The 13,968-nt window shown below is 36.4% G+C and overlaps 1 protein-coding gene across 6 annotated transcripts in view; it reads left to right on the forward strand.

The window, feature by feature from the left end:
* CCSER1 (coiled-coil serine rich protein 1) overlaps positions 1 to 13,968 on the forward strand; it is a 685,984-nt gene that overhangs the window by 342,130 nt on the left and 329,886 nt on the right. The window lies entirely within an intron of this gene.

Below are 13,968 nucleotides of genomic sequence, written 5' to 3' on the forward strand. Positions count from 1 at the left end.
GTTTAATATTTTCAAGATCCCTACCTCTCAGTCAGATTTGGCTGAAATTGCGTCTCTTGTTGCCAAGATACTAGAGTGCATACTTTTTTTTTTTCCTTTGAGAAATCGCATGAAATATACATTGAAAAGTGCTGAACATTCTAAGGCAGATCCTGTAGTTACCATTTCTCCCTCTGCCTGGGAAATTGGTAAGATACATTACAGACAGAGTAAGGGGTTGTTCAACTTATATAAAGCTGTAAGAGGTAAGAAAATCTAGACTGAAATAGTAAACTCTCATGTTTAAATTCTCAGCTGAAGTAAGACAGCATTGGTCTGTTCGCATCAGGAGATCTCTGACAAATACACCATAGTGCCTTTATTTGTTTTTAGAGGAAATCATGCTTGTATAGCTGAAAATGGGTTGTAAATGGCTTCTTTGAAGTGGAATAGTTGTTCTAATAAAAAATAAGGCATTTCTTCATATTAAAAGTCCCCTTCCATTTTTTACATTAGAAAATGGTACAAGAAACCAGAAAGGGGAAAAAAAAAAAAAAAAAAAAAAAAAAGAGAGAGACTGAAAGCTTTATTTATTCTTTAATTTTCAGTCAGTTTTCAAAATGGGATACATTTTCGTATGGAATTCAAGTGAATTGCAGGCCAGACTAGGAAAAAGTCAAATACACCTCAAAGCCAATGCCTTTAAATAGAAGTAAAAGTAATATAAAATGTAACAGTTTCTGTTATTCCTTCCTGGCTCACTCCAAAAGAGAGCAATATTGCTCCAGTAGTAATGTGAATGACTGGTTTTACAAGCCATAAGCTTTTCCAAAAACTGTCAGTCTGTAATATTGGCCTTTGATGATAGGGTGATGCATTTCCCTTAGCAACATGTTAATAACCCTTCCCACCTTCTTGCTGTATGAAATGAAAAGATTAAAAAAAAAAAAAAATCCATTCTGTGATTCTGAAAACACAGGTGTAATGAAGCAGGGCAGTATAAACTCTGCATATCTTTGGGCTAGCTGAAGATCTCTAAGCTAATGAGCTTTTGTATTAGACTGTGAAAAGAATCCAAGCCCCTGTTCTCAATCATGCTTGCTTTTATACCGAGAAAGAGAATTGTCCCTTCTTGGATTTTATCAAATTATCTTGGAAAGACTGCATTTCTATATAAAGAAAGAATGCAAATCCTCCATCATACCCTTATTACATCCAACTTTACCAAAGCAGATGCTTATGATTTTTAAACCAACAGGATATGTGCTCTATAAATATGAAGGAGGACCTAAGCTTCTTCAAAAACATTTTAAGATATTGAATTTAATCTTAGAAAAGTGGGAAGCATGATGCCCATGGGAGTGCTTGCATGTTGCAACTCAGCTCTAGTGACAATGAGCTCAGCTACGGTTTTCACATTACATTGTGCATGCTATGACATGCAGCACTGTTAGAAAGATCCAAACCATGTGAGACTATACTCTGAAATACTTAGAGGGAAGTCTCTTCCAGTACAGTAGCAGATGCTCCACCTGTATCCATTGTATACCATTAGTTTTACAGAATAATTGTGTTCTATTCGTGTTAAGTACCTATGGAGGAGTGTAAGTGATATATATCAAAAGGAATAGAAAGAATATGAGTAAGAAATAAAAGTAGCCAACCCCATCACTATTTAAACCTAACCCCCTGAGAAAATGAAAACATAAAAGTATTTTAAATGCCATTCAGCAGCCTTCACTCAGTAACTGTTGCAAATAGTGATATAGTAATGGAAGTTGGTTTTGCTTGAGGAAAGAGCAACTTTGCACAGTTGCCAAAGGTACAGCCAATTCTTCTTGTGGCTTCAGATTTACTTCTCCCTGTTTAGTTAGTGACACACTTGCATTTAGAGCAGCCTTCCATAGCTGTGCTCTTTAAAAGCTTAGAGAAAAATTCTGTTCAGACATGCATGCATACAGTGTGCTTTTGGAAAGTTTTTCTAAACCATTTTTTGATGAAACACTCAAAGTTACTTCTTTTCCGTGAGGGTTATTTTAATGTCAAATTTCAGCTTTCAATCCTCTGCTGCCTTCTGTGTTTAAAGTTATTTAAAAAAAATTAATAATAATATTCTTTTTCTATATTACGAGAAAAGTTTATTCTCTCACAAAAGAACATATTTTTTGTTGTCGGTGGTTTTGTACTTAAACATCTTAGTAGGGAATTAACTTCCTTTGAACAGGGTTTTACCCTTCTGTTGCTCTATAATATCTCTTGAAGAATTAGAGCCTTACCTTGGGAAAAAAAGAAGTGATGTCACAGTTGAAAAATTTCCAAGTTAAGAATCTGAAATACAGCAGAACAGAATGATATTTGTCATGCGACCTTAACTCAAGCGTTATTCTATGCTATAGCAACAATACTGTAGCTGGCTCAAATGTGAGAGACTTTTAATTATGACTACTTACACCTGTGCTCATAATCTGTAATTAAAAATAATGCTGCCTTTCATTTCGAAAACCAGTGAAGGAGGGGGGGTATTTCTGAAAGGTCAACTTACAAAGCAATGTCTCATCCACTTTTTAGAACCCGTTCCTTTCTCCTAGTCACTATATCATGCTTTTTTATAATAGTATTTCATTATTTTAAAAATTATTCTGCAATATAGTGACATGCACTTTTAAGAAGACAGCCCTTTAGTCCATAAGATATCTTATATTACCTTATTAAACATTATCTGTTATTATGAGCAACAGTCTCACTGGTTATTAGCCACAACCACATTGCAAATGCTAACCGTAATAATTATTATAGCAAAGTTTAATTGCATTTGGATTCCACAATTAATCTCAACCATGCTTTACTAATTGTCATTAAACATAAGAAAAAAAAATATGTACTTTCCTTTCTGCTTTGAGGAAGCTGAGAATTTTCTTCAACATTTATTATCTTACAGCGTTGTGACTTCTGTAATTAATATTCTTGAAGCTAATTTCCTGAGTAAGAAATGGAAGTGCCAACTTGAGTAGTAAAAGCTAACAATCCTTAGCAGTTACCATTGCTATAGATCTGGTAAGGTACAGGTCAATGTTAAATTAGGTCTATGCTATAATTCATCCATTCATCCCACAGCTCTAGAGGCTCTGTGACCCAGATCTTTGAAATAATGGGTGTGACTCTTGCAGCCTGTGATATTTGTGTATACAACTTTATCAAGAGGTACAATTTACTTCCCGTCAGTTATCAGACTAATATTTTTAGTGCAGATGTTTGGAATAATCAGACAGTCACCATAATATTCACCGCTTATCCAAAGCAATTTATCTTTCAGAGTGTGACTTGTCTAGCTGTAGAATAAGGTCTTGTCCTAATCTGAAGTTAGTCAGGAAAGTTGACAACAAGTTGGGTTTATACTTCATAAGGCTATGCTAGTTGACACAGACCCCTTTAAGCACTCTGCCTTAAAGGCAATTTCCAATATTTTTAGTATTTGCTGGCACTTTGAAAAATACCATTTTAATGTATTGTTTCTTTTCAGTTTCAAATCACACTTAGAAATAATCACATGGGCATTATGACTCATGAGCGAATACAAAACAGGTTTCAGTAACTCTTAGTCATGGGCTGGAGACTATTAGCTCTTGTCCCTCTAGTTCTACCCCCTCCCTGAGTTCCTGCCTCCATTGAGCAGCAATGGGAGCTTTGAAGCATCCAGGTATTTGCTTTTGCTTTTTGTTTGTTTGTTTGTTTGTTTTGTTGTGTTTTTCTTCTGTTACAAAACTGTTTTCAGTATTTCTACTAAAGTAAAGAGAATTATAAAAGTGTGACTCACTCAATCCCACCTCCCCCAATCTGTATGCCCTGATCTCCAGTTTATTTTAAACCAGTCTCTCATCCTCAGTGGATTAATTCCTCCTACTCTTTGGTTTCATTTCCTGTATCAGTACTCCCTTTCTATAAGTCTCCTTATGTCTTAGTTGTGTAGCTCAGATTATCAAATGGCTTTTTGCTTTTGATGAAAGCCTCCAATTGTAACTTACAATTTCTGAGTTTGGTGGGTTGACCTTGGCTGGTTGCCAGGTGTCCACCCAGCCACTGTCTCAATTCCCTTCCTCAGCAGAACAGATGGAGAAAATGAGGTGAAAAACTTGTAGGTCAAGATAAGGTCAGGGAGATCTCTTCAATTACTGTCTTGGGCAAAACAAACTTGACCTGGGAGATATTTATTTAATTTATTGCCAATCAAGGTTAAAAGTAGACAAAGATATAGACAAAAACAAAACTAAAACACCTTCCCGCACACACTCCCCTTCTATCCCAGGCAACTTGAATGAAGGGCAATGAAGGCACAACTTCACTCCTTCTATCCCAGCTCTTACCTCTGCTGCCCTGCTCAGCGTAGGAGTTTGCAGTTTTTGAAAGGAGGGGGTATGGATGGTAATGGAGCTGCTGTATGATCTGAAGATACCGCTGTACAACTTTAGGAATACTCTATGTGATTTAATCATTCAACATTCATGTAACATAAGTAATTTCCTAGTGTCACCAATATAATGACTGAAATAACTGTAAATGAGACTAGGAACTATACCTGTCATGCCAGATCTCTTTCCTCCTCCATCTCTCTCTCTATGCCTTGATCATAACTGCCTTTCTTTCCCAAATTTTGTGAACATGCATTATTTTTTTCTTTTAGTACTTTTTCCTGAATTTATTGAAACTTTCTTCATAAAGTGAGGGTCAGTTCAAGATTTCAAAACATTGATAAACATTGGCTAAGTCAAAATTGATGCTCTTAATGCATCATCAATTATTTTCTCTGCCAGCCACATATAGAAATAGGCTAAATGTATTTCTTACTAAAATCTCCAAAAGCTACCAGAAATGCAAATGACGATTCAACCACTAGAATGATACTTCAACCACAAGCATGCAGAATGATCATCATTACTTTTTTTTAGTTAACAGTATTTCCAGTAAACCATGAAAATGAATGTTTAGTACTACAAGGGTAAATATTAGGTCAATTCAGGTTTATTCCTGTGGGTAGACATGCTATCACACAATGAATTCTGATACATACCTACAGGGTAAGATTTCTACTGAGTAAAAAGATTAGAAAGTCATAATATCTGTAATATTACAGGTTGCTGAAAACATGTTATCACTAAGACAATGTAGAAAAAATTTCTTGAAGCTCCATGGGAGAATCCTGATAACCCCAGGAAGAGCACTTAAAATTCTTCATACTAATCATCTCAATAGAGATGGTAAATCCTCCAAATTTCACTTGGCTACAGAATGATAGGCATAACTAAGTCTGGAGGAGCAAACTGGCATTCAGAAAATATCATAGAATATTCTGAGTTGGAAGGGAGCCTCAAGAATCATCAAGTCCAACTCCTGGCTCCACACAGGACCACCCAAAAACCAAACCATATACCTGAGAGCATTCTCCAAACACTTCTTCAGTTCCAGCAGGCCTGGTGCTGTGACCACTTCCCTGGCGAGCCTGATCCTGTTCTCAACCATATAAAATGAACTTTTTTTAGAGAGCAGAACTATTCCAAGTGTTTTGGTATGAAATTCTGTTTAAATCAATGGCTTATAGCCCATAGACTACAATAAAGTGTCTTTGTTCCAAGGAAGAATGGTGAAAGTGTAAATAAGTACTGACCACTCCAACCCCATTAATAATTTTGGAGATGAAAATGTAAATCCGCACTGACCATTCCAAACCAAAAATTTTTTGGAGTTGTATTGTCATCAGTGAGATCAATGAGAGAAAACTGGAGTGTTTCCATATATTTCCTTCACTGTAACTAAAATTTAGGACTATTGAAAATAGCAGAATACATTTAATAATAATAATTTATAGTTTCTGGTATGTGTTGGATTCAACAGATATTTTCTCCCTAAAATAAATTAAACAAACTCAGGGACTTGAAAACAGGATTTGAACATCTCATATGAGTATTTTCACAGTAGCAGGTGGTTTCTCCCTCTTTTCTTTTATCTTCCTTTTTTTTATTATTATTTTTTTTTCCTGGCTACTGATTGCATTTTCCATTCCTAAAACCTCTGTAAGAGACTTGCGTGGAAACCAACATGTTTCTGAGAAAAGTTATGGCTTTGGCTAATAAATTTCCTAATGAAGAACATCCGGTAAAAACTTCTTTTATTGTTCTGTTAAAATGGGTATAAACAACTTTCCCAGAATCTAAATTAGTAACAATAATGACCCACTGACAAGTTTTCAAACATAATTCTTTACTGGGGGAATTACAGGGTTGTCATTTTGAAATTCTTATCAAGTTGGATGTCTGAAAACTACAACACTAAAAATAAATGACTGATGTTGAAAATGCTCTCCTAGAGCTTAAAAAGACAGATATTTTGGTAGGCAATTTAGACAGCCATTACAGAGAGTGGGATATATTCTGTTAATTTTAATCACCTGAAATTAAGGGCAAATTTAAATTGCTGAAATATAAACACCTTGTGCTGCTTAAGAAACCCAGCTATATTCTGGCTTTCCTCCAGCTGCCTCGCTGGTAGAGCAGGCAAAATACTGCAATGTGATGAATGTTTTTTTTTTTTTTTTTTTTTTTTTTCCCCTCTCCCTTTTCTTTTGTATGTTTATGTTGCTGTTTTTTTTTTTTTGTTGTTGTTGTTGTTTTTCCTTCTCACTTTTGGGTCTGTTCCCTTGGTTGTTCTGTATCTCTTCATAATCTCTGATCTTGCTTTTGAGTCTAGTGTTTATGTTGGGACATTTAATTTTCCTGAGGAAACTATATAGGAGAATTTTATCATGTGGTACAACTGAACCATGTGACTTGCAATTTTTGGTTGGGACTTTTCCAAGTACTCTTTGCTTCCCAACAAACCCTGTGCATGGCTGAGTGGTGTTAGTACTAGTTCGATACTAGTGTTAAAAAAAATAAAAATCTATATTTAAATATTGGAAATATAACATGGTTATAGTATAATTGGGGTAAGTTTCTTGTTTCTGAAACGTGAGATGTACCCTGATTTTAAACTATATTATCTTCATTCCATTTATTCTATACCCTTCTCTTGATTTCCAGTACAGTGCAGTATGTTGATAATTATCTGTAAATGAAATAAATGTCATTGACTTTTTCATACCTCAAGTTTCCTTTTGTCCATAAATCCTAAAACATAGGATAAGTAAAAGAATATTCTTCATTAATTTCTTGAAGAGTTCTTAAATGTATTGGAATGAACCGGATTATACTAGTAGTCTAGGAAAATTGTATCTCATGACATACGTAGGATAAGAAAACTATTTGGGCTTCTTTATTTATAAGACATTAACGGGACTGCTGAAAGGTATTGGGGATGGAGACAGTGGAGAGTGATTGTCATTTATTTCTTTTTAAAATGTCAAAAGGCTGTACCCTTTAGGCTGTTGGCGTGTTACATTACCAGTGTGGGAAATAGAGAATCATAAACAATCCTGCATTGGAAGGGACCCACAAGGATCACAGAGTCCAACTCCTGGCTTCATGCAGGACTACCCAAAAATACGACCACATGTCTGAGAGTGTTAAACAAATGCTTCTTGAACTCCAGCAGAATTGATACCTTGACTATTTCCATGGGCAGCCTGTTCCAGTGCCAAGCCACCCTTTCAGTGGAGAATCTTTTCCTGATGTCCAACCTGAATCTTCCCTGATGCAGCTTCATGACTTTCCCTCAGGTCCTGTTGCTGTCACCAGTTAGCAGAGCTCAGCACCTCCTGTTCTGCTCCCCCTCGTGAGGAAACTGTAGGCTGCCATGAGGTCTCCCCTCAGTCTCCTCTTCTCTAAGACAAACCAACTAACTTCAGACCCTCCTCATGCTTCTTGCCCTCTAGACCCTTCCCCATCTTTGTAGAAGGTCATCCGAGCTCAGCCAAACTGGCCTTCTGCCCTGCCTGCTCAACTTGTGGCATTCTGAAATAGCCTGCTCCTGTGCTCTTAAGAGGAGCAAGCATTTAAAAAGTGACCAGCACTGATGTACCCTAAGACCTTCAAAAGCAGAATCCCAAGGGACTTCACTAACTAGTTCCCTCTGCAGCCTGACTTGTGCTATCCCCAAATCCAGAGTTGAAGTTTTGGTGGCAGTTTTCTACCTATTACCAAAGATTTTAAACTCGATTACTTCATGGCCACTGTGGCCAGGATGACCACTAATCACCACTGCACCCACAAGACCTTCTCTGTTTACAAGCAACAAATCTAGGATGGCACCTTTCCTAGTCAGCTCCCATAGTACCTGTACCAAGAAGCTATCGTTAACGTGCCTCAGGAATTTCCTGGACCTGTTTTTATCAACTGTGTGGTATTCCCAGTTAACTATCCTACCTCTCCCTTACATACAGCACCACCCTGCCTGTCCCTTCTGAAGGGCCTAGAACCATCCATCACAGCACACCGCTCACAGGACTTCCCGCCAAGTTTTGCGTATTCCAGTCATGTCATGGCTCTGGGATTGAGCTGAAGCTTCTAGCTCCTTTTGCTTATTCCTCATGCTGTGTGCATTGGTGTAGAAGCATTTCAAATGTGCTCCACTGTATCCATCACATCATGGAGCAGATTGAAGGACCATGCTGGCATATTGTCTGTTGAACATTGGCATGCCATCCCATGGCTTATCGTTAGCAAGCCTGATGTTATCCCTTTTGCCCTCCAAATCTACTTTAAAGCTTTTTCACTCAGCCCTTCTAACTTTTGAGCAAAAAATCAGTTTTCCCCTTTGTGAAAGAGGAAAATGGCATTCCTACTTCATGTACATTACTGGTAACTGACACTTTTAACAAGTATTTTAATTTTTAGATGCTATAAACACTTGAAACCTATAAATTGCAGTTGAAAACAAAAAAAAAGTCACCAAAAATAGTGCCTTCATGGATGAAGGAGTTGGTAATGGGAGGACTAAAAAGCCCTTATGCAGACTTAGTAATTTGATTATGACCAAATGAAAAACGAACAGAACAGTCAGTAGATCATCTGTCAGAAATTCAAGGGTAGTTAATGAAAAGAGGAACAGAAACATGTCTTACCTCTTAGAAATGACAACTTCAGACCAAGATTGATTCTATAAATGAGAATGAGGAACACACTTTTGTTTTGCATAATGTTTTTGAAGTATTTTAAATTTACACCGCTCTGAAGTGAACAACTGTACACTGTTATGTGTAGTCTTATAACAGATTTTAGAATTAGAAATAGGAGTTCTAAAAGATTAAATTAAGTCTAATGAGTGCACAGTGAAAAAAAGTTCTCTTAGGTGTATGATGGATAGTGGGTTTGTCTTATTCCATATCTGCATCTGTGAAACTCAGTGTTTGTTTGCTCTCAGAAAAGGCAGCTTTGCATGCAATTAAATCATAATTTCACTTAATTAGATCCAGTTTTGCAGTTAATTCCTGACACTTTTGATCTTGGGGAAAAGCACAGTATGAGCAGAGGACAATGAACATTGACATCAAATAATCCTAAATTTTGATAGGATTAAGATTAACAAGGGCATTGCAGATCCAGATATACGAACGATGCCTTGATAGGTATCCTTAAGTACAGAACTGAGGATTTAAGGGAGCTGGGAGAAATCCTTTTTCATTGATGCTTAGTAGTTCAGTTCAATTCCTAGACAGCAGGTAATTAAGTTCATCACTGTCAGCAGCATGATTCCTGTGGTTCCTGAATCAGGAATAACAGAAACCTCCTGTACCTCCAAGACAGTTCTTTACTCTTGTAGGCAGTAGTATTGTATAGACCCAATCATCATAATTTGATTAATTTCACTTTAGAACAGTGTTTTCATCCTCTAATGGTTCTGTTCCAGTGGTGTCTGACTATCTCTCTTGCTTGAAATCAACATTACTGTTTGCTAGAATTGTTTCGTTTCTGGATGTCTTCAGAAAGCAAGAAAGGAATGAGCAAGCATGGTTGACTTTTTTCCTCCACATTGCAGGATCCTTCCAAAACAGAGACAAATTTCATATTTATGTGAAAAGGAGAAGCACATAATCCCCCACATACAGATTGAATCTTGGTTTCTGGTGCTTCTAACAAGATGCCTAAATATCCAGCTGACCTAAATAAATCAGTTTTACTTCAGTGCCTAGTAAAATTATGAAGAAGATTATACTGAGAGTTATTGAAAAAACACCTGAAGGACAATGTGGTCATGGGTCATAGCTGACATGGGCTCACAAGGGGAAAATCCTGCTTAACAAACTGTATTTCCTTTTATGACAAGGTCACCCATCTAGTTGACCAAGGGAAGCCAGTTGATGTTATTCTATGATGTTTTTCTGTGATTCTATGATCTTCTCCCATGCAGTAAATAGCAGTAAGGTTTAGGAAAAAAAAAAAGTCATTGTATCTAAAACTGAACAAAGGGAAGATTGGATTTGAAGAATAAAGAGTTGGTTTCAAAGTCAATTAAATAACGAGCTTTCACAAGCAATATTGAACAAATTCTGTTGCTGAAGTTTTTTTTGTTGTTGTTGTTTTGCTTTTTTTTTTCCCTTTATCTTTCACTAAAATACTGAAAGCCACAACTCTTTCATAGACTGCCATGACTGCATTAAATTTAAAATTCCTGGGAAACCTGCACTGAACAAAAATCCACCAAATATAATTATGTATCTCCTGAAAGAACACAGATACAATAAAAATATGAGAAAGAGAAATAGGAAGAAAACTGGTGGCATTAAATATTTAATTTAGAAAGATACTAGAACATTAGTGAGCTAATCTGAAATGTAAAAGAATATATGAGTTTGACAAAAAAAAATACTGTTAATTCCCCCCTTTTTTTTTTTTACTAGAAAGAGGAAAAACTGAAGATACTGAATGTTGTTTTCATGCTTGTTTTGCAACTGGAAAGCGGGATGTGGTTATGGTAGTATTTGACGGGAAAAATATGACTTGCTTAAGTCTGTGCATGGATAAAATTATTTTCATACTAGTTTCTGAGTGTTGAGTTTGGCACTAGTGAAAGAAGAACTCTGTAAAAAAGTAGTCTGAAGAAATTGGGCCTAATTCTTTCTACTCCCAATATTGATTTCAATGTGCACGTTGAATACTTGCTGTAAAACAAGATTACTTTCATGTAATGTTAGCTTGTTACTGATTGTTTGTGATTATTTGGCTTGTTCGTAGGTCAGTTTTCTTTGCTTGATCAACTTTTCAGTCTCTTTGTACAGACAGTAAATGTTCCTGTATCTGCAAGCTCAGTAGGACAGCATCTTTCTATACATAATTCTGGGCATGCATTTCCTGCTCTGCCCATACTGTGCTCTGCTGATGGAGCAGCACACTACCAGCAAGGGTTTTGTGGATAAGAAAGGAGTGTGTTGAACTAGAACACTTGGATTCTGTTTATCAAATCAATACAGAGTTAAATTTGGATGAGAAATGCTTTTTCTGTCCATGGAAATTTCAAGTATTTCAGATGTTCTCTTGTTCTGCACAGGCAGGAAACAAGCAGATCATAAGCCATATAACTTGCCCGCCCCTAATAATAAGCAGCAAAGACTTTTAGCTGTGATAGTAGGTATGTGTCATAATTACAAGTGACCAGAATGGTACTTGTGTCTTCTTGGTACCATCATTATTTTGCTTTGTGCTGTGGTATATTTTTCAGGACACTTCTACATTAGAAGTTTGTATATTTTATGTTTGTTGCCATACTTTTTGAATTAATAATATATACAGGCCTTTAAGTTACTAATCCTTTAAGCCTTCTGCTTTACTTTCTTCTTCTGAATGTTTTTTCACCCTCCACAACTTCTAAATGGTTCATTCCACTAGCCTTCATTTGATTTCTATAATTATTCTTGGTGATGTGTGAGGATGCATGCAAAATTGATAGCAAAATGATAATTCATTATCATGACAAGAAAAAAAAAAGAAAAAAGCAAACACTGTCCATAAATCAAAACAACATTATTATTGTTTAATGCATTTTATAAAGCAGTATGTACCTCTTAGACAGAAAAAGGTCCTTTGAGTAAATGAAATTAATTGGAAAAAAAATAGCAAATGTTATGAAGCTGTCATTTTTTTGTATCACAGTCGTATAAATGCTACACACATATTGTCCAGGCATGTTTCAAAATGTAAATTTGAGGGGACTGATCGTCATAAATATTAATTTGTTCTGAGGTGCTGATGATCTTGCAAACACTAATCCTCACAGCACTCCCATACAACTCCTATAGGCATTATTATTCTATTTCTTTCATTGAGAGAGTTTCCATTGTATTTCTGATATTACCCACTGTCTTGGTCTCAGGGTGGGGAAGAGATTCTGTATTTTCCTGCATTCAAGTTCCAGCTGTAAGTTATTCCTGTGCTTTACTCAAAGAGCTGTTCAGAAAGATTCTGCAGCTCCTTTGCTGGCCAAACCAGGGAGCGAAGCTGGCTGTGCCAACGGATCTCCCTGGTTACAAGCACATGTGGAAAATTGTAATTTTAATTTAAATAGAAAAGTGGTACCTAAGGACTATTTATTATATTTTAAGATAACTTTCCATTCAATATAGTATTAAACAGAATTGATTGGTACTGTGATGGGTACTGACCATCTCTGTATAGTATTACAAATTATTTGTTTATAGGGATGGAAAGATAACTCTAAAAATGTTTATTTCAAGCCTACATCATGTTATTTGATAGGAAATGTAAAGTGGTTAATATTCCTTTGTGCAGTTATTTATTATTTTCTCTCTACATAGTCCTTCCCATGTCATATGGAAATGTTTCACCTTTTTCCACTGTAAGTTGTTTCTCTTCTGTGAGTCTGTACACAAAAGGCTAAAAAAAATAGTGAGGAAATATAACTTGCAGACACTTGCTAAAAAAAAAATTAGTCACTTAGATGTATAAATGAACTTAGAAGTATAAGAGCGCAATTCTACTCAACTCTGTTTCTCTGATATTTTCATATGCTTTTTTTTTTTTCCTTTTTGTTTATGGAAATCATAATCACTCACCTGCTCACAAGAATGTGTAGCACCCCCATGAATCATTCAACACAACAGCACAGGCAATCTTCATGATGCAGTTAACTTAAAAGTGTATTCCCATAAGGGTCCAAAAAGGCAAAACTAACTGAATTTAAGCAAGCACATGCCTCACCAGGGAACAGATTAAGTTAAAATGGCTTATGATTATGATTTAAAGTGCATGAAATGTTCTTTTGTGATGTATCTAAAGAGGTGGCTGTTTAACTGTCCAATTGCAGCAGCTTCATCCCTTCAGGCTGTATTGGCAGGGTGAAAAAATATAACTAAACATGATGTTGTGAACTGGAGTGCAGCCGATCGCTTTGTCAGGTACTTGTATTCTCTGACTGTAGGAGGTTTGTCAGGAAAAAAGAAAGAGGAGTGCAAACAAAGGTAGTACTGAATGTCAGTGCAAGCCTAATGGTAGAGAAACAAATAGTCAAGAAAGAGTGATGTGACACGTCAAACACCAGACGAGAGGTAAATGAAGCGCCTGCTTTATTATAAGAGCTTGGAATGCTGCTTCTGTAGACTCTTACAGCCTAGAGGTTTGGGGCTTGTTATTTCAAACAGCAAGAGTGAAAGGAAGCCTGAGACCTGCAGTTCCAGCATTTCTGAGCTGTCAGAAATCCCAAAGGTGTCCACTTCTCATGGCTGGAGGGGGGGGAGGGACAGATGGACAGAAGGATGGATAATGTCAGATGGACTACTCAGTTCTGTCCTGTGTGATGAAGGAGTGATGCTTCCCAGATCCCTTTCAAAGCATAAATGTGCACTTTGGGGCACCACTGACCTACAGTTTGGAACAGTGTCTGAAGTATTAATTAAAATGACCATCCTAATCAAGGTGACTGATATTCTACTTTGTACCTGCATTAAATTATATTGAAGGCAGATTAATATAGAAGAGAGACTTTTAACCTGACTTTTCTACATTACAAAATTTACAGTGCGCTGCCACGAAATTCATCAAAGCATTCAGC

This window comes from Anser cygnoides, chromosome 4, assembly GCF_040182565.1.
Source record: "Anser cygnoides isolate HZ-2024a breed goose chromosome 4, Taihu_goose_T2T_genome, whole genome shotgun sequence".
Lineage (NCBI taxonomy): Eukaryota > Metazoa > Chordata > Aves > Anseriformes > Anatidae > Anser > Anser cygnoides.